The 18969-nt window shown below is 45.9% G+C and overlaps 1 protein-coding gene across 1 annotated transcript in view; it reads right to left on the bottom strand.

Moving 5' to 3' along the window:
* Positions 1-18969, bottom strand: part of LOC138372647 (collagen alpha-1(I) chain-like) — a 134064-nt gene that overhangs the window by 90842 nt on the left and 24253 nt on the right. The gene's annotated exons all lie outside the window — the stretch shown is intronic.

Here is an 18969-nt window from a genome sequence, read left to right as displayed (position 1 = left end):
TTCCTTTTCGATAGTGCTGTAGTTCTTTTGGTGTGGCTTCAACTTGTAGCTGTAGTAGCTAACAGGAAGAACCTCCTCGCCTCGTTGTTGCATTAGGACGATCCCGATGCCGGTGCCACTTGCATCGACATGGAGGATGAAAGGCTTCGTGATATCTGGCGAAGCGAGAATGGGATTAGAACAGAGCAGAGATTTTAGTTGTTCAAAAGCAATGGTTTGCTGAATGGTCCAATGATACTGTTGCTTGGGGCTGGTTAGAGTGATCAATGGTGTCGCTACAGTACTAAAATTCTTCACAAACCTACGGTAGTAGGAAGCAAGACCAAGGAAGCGCAGGAGCTGCTTCCTGGTGGTAGGCTGTGGGTAATGCTGGATGGCTTGAGTGTGTATGTTTAACGGAGCTAGGCTGCCACTCCCTATCACATGACCATGATAACGCACTCTACCTTTAGCAAAGGTGGACTTACCCAAGTTGATGGTGAAGCCGGCTCTCAGGAGCTTGGCGAACAATCGTTGCAGCTGGAGCAAATGTTCGTTCCAGGTGCTAGTTGCCACAACGATATTATCCAAGTAGGCGTAGGTGTGATCTAAGCCATGGATGACGCGGTTGACAGCTCGCTGGAAGGTGGCCGGGGCATTGCATAGTCCAAATGGAAGGCGTTCATATCTGTAAAGGCCAAAAGGAGTGGTGAAGGCAGATATTTCCTTCGCTCGCTCTGTCAAACATACTTGGTAGTATCCCTTGAGTAAGTCTAGTTGGGATAAATACCGAGCATTACCAATGGTGTCAAGGATGTCATCTATTCTAGATAATGGGTAAGCATCCTTGACAGTCACAAGATTCAATCTCCTGTAGTCGGTACACAGCCTCACTTTACCGTGCGGTTTCGGCACCAAGATGCAAGGTGAGGCCCAAGGGGACTCACAAGGGGTGGCCAGCCCATGATCCAGGAGGTACTGTACTTCAGCACGCATAACTTCCTTTTTGCTCGGGCTGATTCGGTAGAAAGGTTGACGAATCGGCCGGGTGTCAGGAAGTAGCTGTATGTGGTGCTGAACCACATTACACTCCTGTGGATTATCGCTGAACAACTTCTGATGTTCCTTGAAGATTCTAATGAGAGGAGCACTATTACTGTCCTGCAAATATTTATGAAGATTTGTTAGGATTTCCGAGTTGGAAGGCACTGACTCATTGTTAGTGCTGGGAGGAGAAGCAGGGAAGGTCTCACTGTGGAGGTATGGACCTTGAAATGTAGATAATGAGACTAACACAGTGGGGGGAGTACCTTGATACTGCTTCAGGAGGTTGACGTGGCACAACTGGGTCTTCCGTCGCCTATCTGGAGTCTCGAGAACGTAGTTGTGGTTGTTTCTGCACTCCTTGATGCGGTATGGTCCTGAAAATTTGTTTTGCAATGGAGAACCATGGATTGGAAAATATGCTAGAACGAAGTCTCCTGGTTGAAATTTCCTAATTTTACTGCGCTGGTCAAAATGAGTCTTCATTTAATCTTGAGCTTTTAACAAATTGGTGTTGGCAAATTTACGCACTCTCGAGAATGTGCTTTAAGTTTTGAAGAAACTGGGGCACATTCAGAGGGTCACTGAAGGTGCCATCACGCAGAGAGTCTTTAAAAGCTTTGAGAGGAGTACGGCACTTACGTCCGTAGAGCATCTCATAAGGAGATACTCCTAGAGACTCATTTGGGAGACTTCTGAAAATACACATGATGATGTCAAGTTGTTTGTCCCAGTCTTTCATGGTTTCATTGCAAAATTTCTTTAGGAGTGATTTAATCGTTTGCTGACTACGTTCAAGAGAACCCTGTGAAGCAGGATGATAGAGGCTGGACAATACCTGAGTGATGTTGAACTCTTCCAGCGTCTTCTTGAAGAGATCACTGGTGAAGTTGGTGCCACAGTCACTTTGAACCTCTCTTGGAAATCCATACTGGGTGAAGATCTTCAATAGTTGTTTCATCACAGTAGCAACCATAATGTTCTTTACGGGAACTGCTATGGGGAATCTGGTGGTAGGACACAGGATAGTTAGTATATAAGCGTTGCCAGAACTGGTCCGGGGTAAAGGACCAACACAATCTATAATGAGCCTGTGGAAAGGTTCCGAAGGCACTGGGATAGGAGTCAACGGAGCCCTGGGAATAGAGATGTTAGGTTTACCTGCCATCTGACATGTATGACACTGCTGTACATAGATTTTTACATCTTTAACCATACCTGGCCAGTAATAGTCTTGTCTGATGGCGTGATAGGTCTTATTAAAACCGTAGTGAGAAAGTGCTCCATGGGCCAGGTGTAGAATCTCGGGCCGCAGGCTGGTGGGAACAGCTAGTTGGTCGACATTGGCCCACTCGTCATCCTCCGTCAGCTTACTGGGTCTGTACCTATGGTAGAGCAACTGATTCTCTAGGAAGAACCCAGAGATACTGTCAGGTTGATTCTCAGCCTGGAAGAATAATGGTGTTAATGATTGATCCTCCCTCTGTAACTTACGGAACTCCAACATAGTACGATTCGGTGGTAGGTTCGGATGGTCTTGAGGGACAGCGGTAGCAGTAGTGTATGCTGGTTGTGGGCTTGCAGCTTGCACACGGGTGGTCACCAAAACCGGAGAAGAAATTTCATCACTTTCTTGAACCTCTGCTGGAACATACTTTAAGATGGGGTTGTCCACTACAGAGTCACATACCTGGGGTTTGTCCATGATGATCAGGTTGGAAGGTTGTAGGTCTTCGGCCAAGTCATTGCCCAGGAAAAGTTGCACTCCAGACATGGGAAAAGGCTTTTCCCTGATGGCAACAGCCAAAAATGCCAAGATGGAGTCACCCTACAGCCATGGAGGGAAGGTAAACAGGTCGTATGGGATTACACATGTGCTTCCACATTTGCTGATACCTATCTACGTTACAGCTCAGCGGAGAGAGGTGGGGCAGCTACCTTCAGGGTGACCCAGAAAATCAACAAGTACAGAGACTTAGAACGTTGTTACAGGTTCGTGCCGATAGGCTCTGAGACTCTGGGCGCCTGGTGTAAATGTGTACTTAAGTTCCTAAAGGAGGTGGGTGAGGAACTCATTGGGAAAACTAGAGACCCACGAGCAGGCAGTTTCCTGTTCCAGTGCCTCAGTGTCGTGGTTCAGAGGGGAATTTTTTTTTTTTATTGTTGCCGCCGAAGGCGGCTAGTTTATTGTGCACCCCATACTCACCCTGTGAGCGGTAGCGCAAAAGCATTACAGAGGGCACAAAAGGTCTTTATCAGACCTCATCTTAGATTATTACATAAACAATTTCTTCAATCCTTCACACCTTATAGCTAGTTACAGAGAAAGTGCTATTACAAGAGCTACATATTTACAGTAAGTCATCATACATTAATGGTAGGTCTTGTCGTTAATACATAATAGTTTGGCCAATGGGGATATTACATAGTCATAGGGGAGCTTCTGTTTATTATTAGTCCTCACAATACACTACTTGTTTCTGAATCTTATATGTCGTTCATCTACTGGAAGCAAAATGTGGGTACAGTGCAAGGATTTCAGGTAATTTATCCATGGTAATAAGATAGGTTGCCATATCATACAGAGTGAGCTTAGATTTATCTCTAAAAGGCTCAATTTTACAACAATCCAAGATATAGTGTTCGAGTGTGTGTCCCTGCCTATGTCCACACACTTTACACTTTACTTCATCTAGATCCCTATACAAGCCGAACTGCCAGAGATACCTGTAGCCAAGTCTTATACGAGCTGTGACAACATCTGTTAGTCTACTGACTTTGTTACTTGCCCCATACACATGTTTTACTTCACACATTTCATTGTGATGAACAATGGACCTACTAGTACCAGTTTGCACTGTTCTACTTTCTTCAAATCCATCTAGGAGTTCTCGTCTAATGACACTTTTAAGGGACCTATTTGATAGCTCAAGATTCCATTCAATACTGTCTTTATTTACTGCAGCCTTAGCAAGGGCGTCAACTTTGTCATGTTCCTGCATGCCAATGTGAGAAGGAATCCACAACATTTTTATATTTACCCTCTTGCTAAGTATTCTTACATATCTACGTCTATCTTCCAAGATAAGCACGTTATTACTTGATTGCAAACTGTTTATTGCTCGTAGTGAGGATAGGGAGTCAGAAATAATTAAGCTGTCTACTTCAGTGTTGTCAATAATTTCGAGTGCTACCAGTATCGCTACCAACTCGGCTTGCATTGTGGACGCCCAGTTACTAATTCGGATATTTCTTTGAATTATTCTGCCATCGGGCTGATGAGCAATAACAGCACTTCCTGCCTTCCCTGTAGCTGTATTGAGTGATCCGTCAGTGTATATGGTCTGTGCAATGTTGTTTTCAGCTTGTATATTGTGAATGTGTTCTATGGTGCTTAATTTAGCAGCAAGCTGAGCATGAGGGTTGCTTGTGATTAGTTTCTTGGTAGGGTATGCAGGGGTCAGGATGTCAAAAGGTACTATCTGCCAGGGTGGAAGGAAGTGCTGTACTCTTTCATCTGTATATACATCGTGCAGTCCCATCATTTTAATATGAGTGGCAGTTCTTTGAATCCATTTAGACTCGCTAGTTCCATTTCGTATGTGTTCTAACAGTGCAACTGACACAATGTTGTTTTTGTTATCACGCAGCAGCTTTAGTCCCATCATAAGATTAATTTAAAATATTCTATCTCGAATGCTAAGTATATTTAATTCTTTCCGCATGTTGAGAACTTTGGTAGTTATAGGACAGCCAAGTATAATTCTGAGTGCTTCATTTTGCATTTTTTCCAGTCTATCAATACTTTTGCCATTCTGCAGGACCAAAGCTGGTGCATGATAGTCTATCAGAGACCTTATATACGCTAAATACATCATTCTTGCTATTCTAATATTAACACCATATTTCGGGCTGTACCCCACTACAGTTCTGAGAGCCTTGAGTCTGTCTCTACATTGTTGATGTAACTTATTGACTGCAGTTGAGGTACAAGGGACAGAGACTCCAAGGTATTTGAAAGAAGAGACATAGTCTATTGGTATGTTGTCTATCTTAAGTTTTCGTGGTCCACTTTTGCGCTTGCCAATTTGTCTGTTAAATACCTTAGTTTTAGCAGCGTTGATTACAAGACCAAGGCTCTCACAAGCTGTATGTGTACAATTTTAGACTGTTTGCATTTCACGGTGGGTTTTAGTATGCACAAGGATGTCATCTGCATAGCTGATAGTGATGTTTGCCGGACTAGTTGGGATTGATTTTAGTAAAGCATTAATTAGAACATTAAACAAGGTAGGACTAAGTACTCCTCCTTGTGGGGTGCCTAGTTGCATTACTTTAGTTTCACTCTTGTAGCCTTGGAACAGTGCAGAGGACTTCCGGTTGGTAAGATAGCCTCGTATCCATTGTAATACATGTCCCCCTATATCCATTCTCGCTAATTCATACATAATCACTTCCCTATTAGCAATATCAAAGGCATTTTTTAAATCAAGAAATGTTGTGTACTTGTGCCTTTTATCTCCATGAACAGTAAGAAAGGTTGTGATACAGTTGTGTACACTTTTACCATGTGTGAAACCATTGATATCAGGTGACATGTGCTCTTTAACTCTATACAATAATCTATTAAGCACCATTCTCTCTAAGGTTTTGCACATGCAACTGGTCAGTGAGATGGGACGGAAAGCATCAGGTTGGCCAGGCTTTGGTACAGGTACCGTAAGACTGGTGGTCCATGATACAGGCAACTGCCCAGTGACATAGCTAGCATTAAACAATTCTAATAATGGGTTACCGGGTACACGATGTCTTAGAATATCATAGGTGATGCCGTCCTCACCAGGAGCAGTGCTACTGCCCCTGGAGAGGGCTGCATCCAATTCATAATCTGTATATGAAACATCACATTCATCATGTTGCTTGCTCAACATGAAATTTATGAGAGCATTTCTGTCTGTGGACCTCTCCTGCAATTTCTCCCTAGTGCTAGCTGGTAACATTCCAAGGCTGGAAACCTGAGCCCATTTTGCAATTAACTGATTGGCTTTCTGTAGCGGGTTTGGGTGTGAAACTTGTCTACTATTTTTACCAATAATTTTGTTTATGCCTTTCCAGGCTTTGCCCAGGGGAGTATGCAGGTTAAGTCCACTAACAAAACCCTCCCATTCATTTTGTCTCAGTTCAGTCATTCTCTCCCTTGCCGCTGCAAGCGCGGCCTGAAACAGTATGCTTGCTGTATCCTGGGTACGCACCCAACCTCTGAGGAGCTGAACGAGGTCTTCGAACGCTGATTGTTATATAATATGGGGACCACTCAGGCTTGTTCGCATTTGTGTTCCTCATGTGTGCCCCAAAGAATGAGGTGATTTGACAAAATACCATGCCCAAGATTACCAACTGAGTGCCGGCGGGAGGATGGAAATAGCCTCGGCTACCATCCTCTTTTGTCCGGTCGTGTTGGTCGAGCGGTTCAGGTATCCTGTACGCCAGCAGAGTGCTACTGGCAGTAAGGGTTCGAGTCACTTCTGGGATGTGAGTTTTCAGTTGCATATAGTCCTGGGGAACATTCACGCTTGTTCGCATTTGTGTTCCTCACGTGTGCCCTAAAGAATGAGGTGATTTGATAAAATGCTATGCCCAAGATTACCATCAGAGTGCCGATGGGCTAAATAGCCTCGACTACCATTAGGTTTTGTCCGGTCGTGATGGTCAAGTTGATTAAGGCGTCCTGTACATAACAGTTGCGTTGTTCCTGGCAGTATGGGTTCGAGTCACTTCTAGGGTGTGAGTTTTCAACTGCATATAGTCCAGGGGACCATTCAGGCTTGTTCGCATTTGTGTTCCTCACGTGTGCCCCAAAGAATGAGGTGATATTATAAAATGCTATGCCCAAGATTACCATCAGAGTGCCGGCGGGCTGATGGGCTAAATAGCCTCGACTACCATCAGTTTTTGTCCAGTCGTGATGGTCAAGTGGATTAAGGCGTCCTGTACATACCAGTTGCTTTGCTCCTGGCAGTATGGGTTCGAGTCACTTCTGGGGGTGTGAGTTTTCAGTTATATATCTATCTATCTATATACATATATATATATATATATATATATATATATATATATATATATATATATATATATATATATATATATATATATATATACATACATATATATACATATATATACATATATATACATATATATACATATATATACATATATATACATATATATACATATATATACATATATATACATATATATACATATATATACATATATATACATATATATACATATATATACATATATATACATATATATACATATATATATATATATATATATATATATATATATATATATATATATATATATATATATATATATATTTCTCATACACAACATGAGAAATAACCACTCTGGTATCACTCCACAATAATCAAAAGCCATGATTCCCTGGTGTTACACCCTAACACTTTACTTGCGCACGTATAACCAGTACTAGACTTTCACACCTGCAGCTGATTACACCACTTGGAACAAAATCAACATCATGAATGAATTAACAACAATTCTACCAGAGTTGAATATAAAATTACTGAAACAGCCCTCACAATCCTTGGCTAATCTACGTATAGTCTGTACCCTTGTGTACACCTCCACACACACATATGGGGATGCCTGTCTTCACTAGGCTAAGTCCCTCTGAGACTGACAAAATGTCAACAAGAGTGAAAATCTCACACGTCCCCACTTCACCTCACCACTCCAGGCACTTGGAGACAATAGGACAGAACACTTGACCTCGAATTCAGGCTTAGAGAATATAAATCACCAAAAACACACTCAGGATACTTACTCTCATTTACACAGCCGGCTCACTCACGCTCACACAAATGTCCTACCATACATCAGGCGTCCAGCTGTAGGGTGGCTGGCTCAAGGCGTAAGAGCCTAGGCTGGACCTAGTGCTGTGGCGTTCGTACACAGAACGCTAGGTATGTTGTTGTTGTTGATTTAGGGGCGACGACGATCGTGGGATCGGATGCGCCCCGGCGTACCCTTTAAGGGTGAATCGTGAAGCCTGGAAAGGTGGAACGCCAAGCCAAATCGCAAAACGAGTGACGCCAATCACTAGAAACTAATATGCCATACGGCAAATAAACGCACAGTCAGGCAGATGATTGAGGAGACCCAGGAGTCCCTCAGGGTGACAAGCACCGGCCCCGCTCCACACAGAGAACAACAGGTAGCAAAACCAAAACTCTGCCCCCATCTAAAACGCAAAATGTCATCCAGTGTCCCCCGGCAGAGCAGAAGCCAGCCGCTCACCACGACTGAGGGCACACCAGGAGCCCCACCAAGACCCGCCAACCCCCGGCACCTCTCGGCCAAGCCGGTCCCCGAACACCGTAACCCCGCCAGGAGAACCAGCCAGAACACTTAAAAAAAAATTCTATCAACAATCCTGTGACCCAAGACGATATGTGCGCCAGGCGTCGTACAATCGGACCGCTGAAGAGGGATGCCAACCGGCAGTACTAAGCCAAAACGCGAAAACAAGACATGATCAGGCGGCACCCAGGCGGAGGAGGTGTCCAGACGTCCGCTCGGCTTCAAGGTTGAACCAGGAGTCCGAACGCTAGGTATATTATTGGCACATTTTTCGTAACCTCCCACACAACACACGGTGTGGTTCGTACATCCACCGAGTGAAGCGGTGGGTTCGTACACCCACCGAGTGAAGCGGTGGGTTCGTACACGGATGGCTCGTTCACGCCTAGCGTCTCTCACGAATTTCTATGGGAAAACTTCCCTGAACACTGGCTAGACATTTCCCATTCACTCCACTTCTATTAGGCACTAGCAGGATGTAGAACGTTTGTAATATCACTGGAGTGGAGACTCGCGAGCACATTGACCGCTCGTATGCAAATTACCCACGCCCACGATATTCTACCCACAATACTCCCTGTTTTTCTCCGCCCTTAAAATACGACGACACTCTGGATTCCTGCAGCCTACGTAGTAGATGAGGTTGAGGATTAAACTTCTGGAGAGTAACCAGCCGCCACGACGTCCTGTTGCTCAATTTGGCAGAAATGAGCAAGGAAGCGTCCGGCAAGGTTGGTGGCTGGATTGAAAATGAGTTCCTTGAGGCAGGGACGCTAGCGATTCCCGCGTCCTCCTCAAGAAAACCAATCAGGGGGGAGGCACACAGGTGCCTACCCCTCTCAACCAATCAGAGACGGGCTACTAGGCCTGCAGGGGACTCCAAGATGGCCGCTCAAGATGGTGGCTGTCATTGCCATCTAGACAGAGTCAGGTGTCGAGAGGCGGTGGCCCGCACTGGCTGTTAGACTCGCGCCTTCCCGCCCAAATCCTCTGTCACAACGCTCTCTCCACAATAAAAGATGCTATTCGCTCTATCTCTTTTCACATACGCGCTACCACGGCCATGGCAGTATATTTGGATTTCTGATGATTGGGGCTTTCAGATGAGCCCAAACTCGAGATGATTCGGGTGCGGGTTAACAAAACTGAGCGTGCACTTGCCCATGCACTTGCAAAGTGAACTGGCTGCCACAGGCATGTAAAACCAGTGGAAGTGAGCTGAGGCAAACCCATTCCCTCACATACGGAACTATTCATTCTACCCACCATGAGAGTAAGAACAAGACCGGAACGCGAAAATGCCAAAATAGAAGACACTGCTCAACATGCTACGCCCAATACACCTGATTTATCTTTGTATGTGGATCGGGCATTTATGGCCTTTTTCTTTAAAGACCTTTAAACTTTATGCCTTACTTTTTCCTCCCTTTATACCTGATTCTTGACTCATTTGTATTGGTCTACTTGTTTTCACCAGACCCCATATTAGTATAAATCCAACACGCTTTGTAATTTCCTATCACTTGAGGATGAACCATGTAGGTTCGAAACGTTGTGTAATATTGTAATGGGTGTAATACTTTCTACAGTTATTTGTTTCTTTTTCTTTACCTCGAGCGAGGATGACTTTTGTAGAACTCCTCTTCCAGTTAAACCAAGATGCAAGAGCACTCACTAGTCAGAGGGATAGAAGCCCTAAACAAGCAAATAATTGGCTCAGATATCAACCAAGCTGACGAGGCGTTTGACCTGTCATCTTCAATCAGGTGACCCCAGAAATCACATGAGACAAGCCCATGACATCACCCTAACAAGAGAAATGTTGAATAAAAACACTTGTATAATAGACAAAACCCAAGATGTAAGAAGATTACTAATTCTTGAAGTAATCCACATAAAAATAGAACAACCCACCAAATACCGAAATTACGGAACTATTCACACTACCCACCATCAGAGTAAGAACAAGTTCAGGACGTGGAGGTGCCAACATAGAAGACACTGCTCAAAATGCCACGCCCACTACACCAGATTGACCTTTGTATGTGTTTCGTACTCTTTTTTACTTTATTCTACTCTTTTCTCCTTTATGCCTTATTCTTACTCCATATGTATACTCATATATAACCCATTGTTCTATCCATTTTTCTTCACGTGACCCCCTAATGGTATAAATACAATATTCCCTGTATTGTCATATCACTTCAGAATCAACCATGTAGGTTCGAAACGTTGTGTAATATTATAATAAGTGTAATACATTCTACAGTTATTTATTTATTTTTCTTCACCTCGAACGAACATGACTTTTGGAGAACTCCTCTTCCAATTTAACCCAGATGCAAGAACAAGTGAACTGGCAGAAAGGGCACAAGAAGAAAACCCTGATGTAATAGGACTCACGGAAACAAAATTGTCAGGAGTCATAACAGATGTTGTGTTTCCAAAGGACTACTATATAGTAAGAAAAGAGAAGGAAGGGAGAGGAGGTGAAGGAGTGGCCCTGCTGATAAGGAAGAACTGGAGTTTTGATGAGATGGAAATTCCGGACTGTGACGGATTCAGAGATTACATAACAGGAACTATAATAATGGGTGGACCTAAGATAATAGTAGCAGTCATTTACAACCCTCCCCTAAATGACAGAAAACCTAGACAGGAGTTTGATAGGAATAACATGGAAACCATTAATATAATAGAGAGAGCAGCTTCAGTTGCCTGCAGGAATGGCTCAAAGATCTTAATCATGGGCGATTTCAACCATGGAAAGATAGACTGGGAAAATGGGGACCCACATGGTGGTGCAGATACGTGGAGAGCTAAACTCTTGGAAGTGGCAACAAGGAACTTTCTGAGCCTGCATGTCAAGGAACCCACAAGAGTGAGAGGCAATGATTAACCAGCTAGACTCGACTTGATATTCACCCTGAATGAGTCAGAAATAAGGGAAGTCAAAGTTGAAGCCCCCATAGGAATGAGTGACCACAGTGTACTGACTATTGAGTACTTGGTGGAGGTAGGGATAACCTATCCAAGGATGGGATCGGAGGGAAAAAAGGCTAAATAACCGAAGAGGAAAATATGACGAGATCTCTTGAGATGGTTATCTTGAGATGATTTCTTGATTATCTTGAGATGAAGATGAGGAACTTCCTAAGAGGAATACCATGGGAAACAGAACTTAGAGACAAGAATGTGCAGGACATGATGGATTTTGTCACCCAGAAGTGCCAGGAAGCTGCAGACAGGTTTATCCCCGTCCAAAAGGAGAAAAACGAAAAACAACAGAAAAACCCATGGTTCAATCAGGAATGCAAGGTAGCAAAGCAACTGAGTAAAAGAACATGGAGGAACTACAGAAATAACAGAACACCGGAGAGTAGGGAGAGATACCAGAAGGCCAGAAATGAGTACCTCAGAGTGAGGAGGGAAGCAGAGAGACAGTTTGAAAATGACATGGCGAGTAAAGCCAAGACCCAACCAAAGCTGCTCCACTGCCACATCCGGAGGAAAACAGCAGTGAAGGAAAAAGTGATGAAACTTGTTACGGCCCTCTCGGGACGCAACGGGGTCCTTACTCTGATGTTGTTAGAGGAAGATATATGTATCCGTTCCCAAGCCAGTATTGGCTATCAAGGGATGAGATCCGTGACGCAATTAACTTAAAGGGAGTAGGGAAAGAAAGCTAAGAACTTAATATTATAATTATTGCCATCACCTATTAAATATAAAAAAATCAAACGTGCACAGGGGGAGGGGTATTAACACTATACAAGGGGATTAATCCTTCATCGTGGTCTTCTGCTGAAGACGCTGGTGCCACACCACTTGGTGCTGAGTCCTTGGTGCTTTCTTCGTGGCCTCACGACGTGTCCTCTGAGAATGCCGAGCCTACCCGGGCCACAGGTCAGCCAAAACGCAGGTCCACTGGGGGCACCGTCGTGGAGGCCGTCAACCACACGTCCAGCTGATCTGCTGGCAGGTACTGAGCCACCAAGGCTGGTACGGCCACTCCACGAACGATATAAGGGGTATGCCCTAGACAGGAGTCTCGTGTGATATCACAAATCACCCTCCTGTCCTCAATACCCCAGTGGATTATCGTCTCCAACAGTCGGTCCCGGGTAAATCCTTTCACTGCCACTCCAATGGCAGGCTAACACACCACAGTGTTCTTCCGGGGGGACGACGTCACAACAGCTGCAGCAAACTTCACAGTATGGAGACTGGCTGCCTCGGGTAGACTCACTCCACTTCCATCACAGTGGTCCCAGGTCGGCTCTGTAAGCAGACACGTCATCAATAACCGGGACACTAAAACACCACACTTACGGGCTCAGACACAAACACCTGACGTATCCAGTCCATAGATGGCGCTGTCGTCGGAGCACCACCTCACCAGAGGTCAGGAGCGGCGGTGTAGAGTGCTGAACCAGACTGGAAACTGGTCCTCGAGGCCAGTACACGCTGTCCTCACCAGGTGTCGTCGTCCGTTTGGCGGGGGTTTCGGGAGCTGACCCACAGATGGTGTGGTTGTCACTGCTCCAGGCTCGGACGTTGGATCCGGGTTCGTAACACCTCCCCACCAAAAAGAATTTGGTTTGGGGTTCTATAAAAAGAAACACAAACCAAATTAGTACGGCGACACAACTCCAAATGGACTTACTTATACTATGAGCTGGAGTGATGAAGCTGTCTTGTCCACAGAACTTTTCTACTGAGAAACCCTGGCACAAAGGGAGCTTGAAAATGGCAGGCGATGACCTGCCTGACGTAATCTTCCACACCTCCTCTGCGATGGCAAATAGGGGCATCATCTCACATCTCTCTAGTACGGATTGGTTTCGACACGATCTGGGGTGACTCGACACTTCCTTATGTCGTGGCACCGATGATGGCTGACCACAGACGGCATTTCTGGTGCCGGTCCGATGGTCCTTCAGGGAGACAGGAACCTGGAATACAGGGGTCTGATAATTCAGAGAGATAGCGACAGCGGGTAAAACAGTACTTACAGCATATTCTACTAGGTCCACACCTAGTCCCAACGGGGCTGTTCGTACGTCGCGGGTGGCATTCGCTCTGTCACCGTCAGGTCGACCAACGTTCCGCATAACGCTGTGTTGAGGCTCAGCAATCACACGGGGGGTGTCAACCTGCCGGAAACAGTCACTCATTTTATCATCTGTCGTACCTCCTGTATCTACTATCAGCTTCCAGGTCCCTTCTTCAACTGCAACACTTGCAGTGCAAATCTCTAATCCCAGGGACCTCTTCTCGATGTTCACGGGAGCCATCATCCTTCGGGTCGTCCACTGATCCTTACTGAGAACACAGAGAACACATAGGAGAACAAAACAAAATACCGATAGGAAACATTTGGTAAGTCGAGGGATAAGTTTCCTGAGCTTGTCATGTCCATAGCCGGCACCATCCACTAGCCTGGCTTGGACAGAAGGGGGCTCTAGACCTTTTGAACACACCTCACATACCTCTGACGTCTGGAGAATCTCTGGCTGGTCCACTACACGCTGTAACTTGCCGTACCGCAAGCACACCTCAGCCTTCGCTCCAGACTCGTTGGTATCCGTGGGTGTCTGCACACAAGGCCTCTCTTCTAGCTCAGGTACTCCTGCCATCGTAACCTCATGTTCCTTGTCAAGAGAAGAATCAGGAGACACTGCTAGATAACTGTCGATCTGCGGGGGAGAGGACAAATTAGACATGTTCAAATCCGGGTCTGTCTTTACCTGGACATTACCATTGCCTGTTACCTCAGACCGTGCTGTTCCGGTAGACTCGTCCGCAACCTTGGGATGACTGGTGCTCCAATCGGTCACCAAGTCGTTGGCTAGTACCACGTCAATCCCAGCCACAGGGAGGGTATCGACTACTGCCAACGCACATGTGCCGCTGAAATAAGGCGAGTCGAGATGTACTGGCACTAAGGGGGCGATATACTGCATTCTCGGAAACCCAACCAGGATAACCTCTGGTCTCCCATCCACACTTACTCCCTCGGGTAACGAGCTCTTCATGATCAGGGACTGGGCTGCTCCACTATCTCTGAGCACTACAACTGATGTACCAGTATGATCACTCGTTACATATCCGGTTGAAGTGTGAGGGGCCAACAAACTTGGTCCTTCCTGCGTCGTCGTAGACTGGTTTCCTACTGGTGGTGTAACACAGCTCATCATCATCACCTCCCTACGTGCGCTGCCACCTCTTCTGCCTCGGCACCTAGCAGCTATATGCCCTTTCTGCCCACAAGTCCAGCACACCATATTCCTCCTCGGGCTCCGGTGTTTCGGACTGCTAGGACTTGTTCTTCGGGGGCTACTTGGGGGCGTCTTCTTACCACTTTGTGGGACGGGTCTTTCCTCTTCATCGTCCTGAGGTCTGTCAAAGCGGCGCTGGTAATTCCTCGGGACGTACTTAGCAGACGGCCTATGAGTCAGGATATACTCTTCAGCCATGGTGGCTGCTGCACTCAAGGTCTCCACCTGCTGTTCCTCTAGGTACGTCTTCAGGTCTCCAGACAAACAATCCTTGAAGTCCTCGAGCAGAATCAGCTGCTCGAGGTCTTCCTTGGTCTCCACCTTCCGAGAGGCACACCATTCTTGAAAAAGTCGCTCCTTGATGGTGGCGAATTCGGTGAAAGTGTGCTCTGAGGTCTTCTTCAGGTTTCTGAACTTTTGCCTATATGCCTCCGGTACCAATTGGTACGCCATGAGCACCACTTTCTTCACCATATCGTAATCGCCGGAGTCGTCAAGGGATAACGTAGAGTAGGCGATTTGGGCCTTCCCAGTCAAGACTGACTGTATCATGATGGCCCAATTCTCCCTTGGCCACTCCAAAGAGGCAGCGACTTTCTCGAAGGCTGCGAAGAACTTCGAAACTTCTCTCTCGTTGAATTTGGGGACCATTTTGATATTCCTTACCGGATCGAAACCGCTTACTCCAGTTTGTCTCTGTCCAGCGCCTAATCGTAATACTTCTAATTCATGTTGTCTCTGTCTTTCTTTTTCTTCTCTTTCTCGTTCTTCTCTTCTTTCTTCTCTTTCTAATTCTAAACGCCTCATCGCCAATTCTTTTTCTTTCATCTCCATTTCTTTATTTTTCATCTCCACTTCTTTATCTTTTAATTCTCGTTCTACTTCTAACTTCTTCCACTCTATCTCGCGATTGATCTCTAGGGCACGCATTTTGACTGTTAGGAAGCTGATATTAAGCTCACCTGCATCACTGTCAATGTCACTGCCCTTATCTTCCTTTTCTGTGGAAGCTATTTCCTCACCTTCCCTTGTACTAGGAGTCTCGCCTTCCTGTTTTTCTTCTGCCTTCAGGTGCCGGTGAACCTTGGACAAGATCTCCACACGGGAATCACTGGCACGGATCTTGATCTCCAGGTAGGCGCTCACTAGTACAAGTTCCGGTTTGCTCAGATACTTTAATCTGGCAAGACAGTCCACTCTGTTCAGAAAAGCCTGAACATCGTCCAGATCATCGATGGTAGCTTTTTCTGCCATTGTCACAGATGGAACGCTCAACTAGCACTTAACACACCGCTTACACGTTAGCACTTAACACACCGAGCACTGTTCTACGCCAATATTGCACTTTATCGCACCAAACACTGCACTTGCCAATATTGCACGTAATCACTTCGGGCACCACACTACCCAATATTGCACCGAGTCCAAGCGAACACTTCGCTCTACAATATTGCACTGAATCACTGAGCACCGCACTAGTCAATATTGCACTTAATCGCTTAATCACAGCGAGCACCGCACTGCACAATATCGCACTTAGTCACTCTGAGCACCGCACAGGACGTATAACGTCACAATCGTCACACAGGGGGAATTATATACAGGGATTACGCCACTTCACCACCCCTGTCAAACATACTTAACAAGGGGACGGATCCCGCTGGGGATGCCAATTATGTTACGGCCCTCTCGGGACGCAACGGGGTCCTTACTCTGATGTTGTTAGAGGAAGATATATGTATCCGTTCCCAAGCCAGTATTGGCTATCAAGGGATGAGATCCGTGACGCAATTAACTTAAAGGGAGTAGGGAAAGAAAGCTAAGAACTTAATATTATAATTATTGCCATCACCTATTAAATATATAAAAATCAAACGTGCACAGGGGGAGGGGTATTAACACTATACAAGGGGATTAATCCTTCATCGTGGTCTTCTGCTGAAGACGCTGGTGCCACACCACTTGGTGCTGAGTCCTTGGTGCTTTCTTCGTGGCCTCACGACGTGTCCTCTGAGAATGCCGAGCCTACCCGGGCCACAGGTCAGCCAAAACGCAGGTCCACTGGGGGCACCGTCGTGGAGGCCGTCAACCACACGTCCAGCTGATCTGCTGGCAGGTACTGAGCCACCAAGGCTGGTATGGCCACTCCACGAACGATATAAGGGGTATGCCCTAGACAGGAGTCTCGTGTGATATCACAAATCACCCTCCTGTCCTCAATACCCCAGTGGATTATCGTCTCCAACAGTCGGTCCCGGGTAAATCCTTTCACTGCCACTCCAATGGCAGGCTAACACACCACAGTGTTCTTCCGGGGGGACGACGTCACAACAGCTGCAGCAAACTTCACAGTATGGAGACTGGCTGCCTCGGGTAGACTCACTCCACTTCCATCACAGTGGTCCCAGGTCGGCTCTGTAAGCAGACACGTCATCAATAACCGGGACACTAAAACACCACACTTACGGGCTCAGACACAAACACCTGACGTATCCAGTCCATAGATGGCGCTGTCGTCGGAGCACCACCTCACCAGAGGTCAGGAGCGGCGGTGTAGAGTGCTGAACCAGACTGGAAACTGGTCCTCGAGGCCAGTACACGCTGTCCTCACCAGGTGTCGTCGTCCGTTTGGCGGGGGTTTCGGGAGCTGACCCACAGATGGCGTGGTTGTCACTGCTCCAGGCTCGGACGTTGGATCCGGGTTCGTAACAAAACTGCAAGAAGGGGAGAACAGATACACAGAGAATGACAAGGAGGTGTGTGAAGAACTCAACAAGATATTCCAGGTCTTCACAATAGAACAAGGAGAATTTCCTATACCTGCACTAAATGAGGAGGAGGCAAACCAAGCAACCTTGGAGGAATTTGACCTCACCAGTGATGAGGTCAAAAGGAGTCTGCTGGAGCTGGATGTGACAAAGGCTGTTGGGCCTGACAGAATCTCACCATGGATACTAAAGGAAAGTGCAGAAGCACTAAGTCAGGAAACAGCAAGTAACGGTTAGAGGGAAGACATCAGAGTGGCGAGATGTCACCAGCGGAGTCCCACGGGGCTCAGTATTTGGACCCATCCTGTTTCTAATATATGGAAACGATGTTCCGGAGGGTATAGTCTCGTTCCTCGCAATGTTTGCTGATGATGCAAAAATTATGAGAAGAATCAAGACGGATGAAGATAGACAGAGACTACAGGATGACCTAGACAAACTGGAGGAATGGTCTAGAAAATGGCTGCTAAAGTTCAACTCAGGAAAGTGTAAGGTAATGAAATTAGGCGAAGGAAGCAGGAGGCTGAACACAAGGTATCATCTGGGAGGTGAAATCCTGCAAGAGTCAAATAGAGAGAAGGATCTGGGGGTTGATATCACACCGAACCTGTCCCCAGAGGCCAACATCAAAAGAATATCATCAGCGGCATATGCTAGACTGGCCAACATAAGAACTGCCTTTAGAAACTTGTGTAAGGAATCGTTCAGGACCCTGTATACCACTTATGTAAGACCAATCCTGGAGTATGCAGCTCCAGCCTGGAGTCCATACCTAGTTAAACACAAGACAACGTTAGAGAAAATTTAGCGATATGCCACCAGGCTCGTCCCGGAACTGAGAGGAATGAGCTACGAGGAAAGGCTAAAGGAGCTGAACCTCACGACCCTGGAAAACAGAAGAGTAAGGCGAAACATGATAACCACCTACAAAATTCTCAGGGGAATTGACAGGGTGGACAAAGACAAACTCTTCAGCACGGGTGGTACACGAACAAGGGAACACAGGTGGAAACTTAGTACCCAAATGAGTCACAGAGACGTTAGAAAGAATTTTTTCAGTGTCAGAGTAGTTAATAAATGGAATGCACTAGGAAGTGATGTGGTGGAGGCTAACTCCATACAGAGTTTCAAATGTAGATATGATAGAGCACAGTAGGCTCAGGAATCTGTACACCAGTTGATTGACAGTTGAGAGGCGGGACCAAAGAACCAAAGCTCAACCCCCGCAAGCACAATTAGGTGAGTACTAGTCAGAGGGATTGAAGCCCTAAACCAGAAATTAATCAATACTAAATATGCAGTCATTTTCAGTGAAACATGTATCACTTATATATATACCACACAGACAATATTGTCTATGACCACATAAACAATTGCCAGCCGTTCTACATACTGTACAACGAACACCCCTTCAAAGGAAGGATTCCAGAGGTAACACGCTGCTTCCCAACAGGAACTTCATGTCTTTCCATGGGGTGCCATATGGCACTAGGTGTTAGGTG

This window comes from Procambarus clarkii, chromosome 39 (assembly GCF_040958095.1).
Source record: "Procambarus clarkii isolate CNS0578487 chromosome 39, FALCON_Pclarkii_2.0, whole genome shotgun sequence".
NCBI classification, from domain to species: Eukaryota; Metazoa; Arthropoda; class Malacostraca; order Decapoda; family Cambaridae; genus Procambarus; species Procambarus clarkii.
This window is presented reverse-complemented; position numbering and strand designations above follow the sequence as displayed.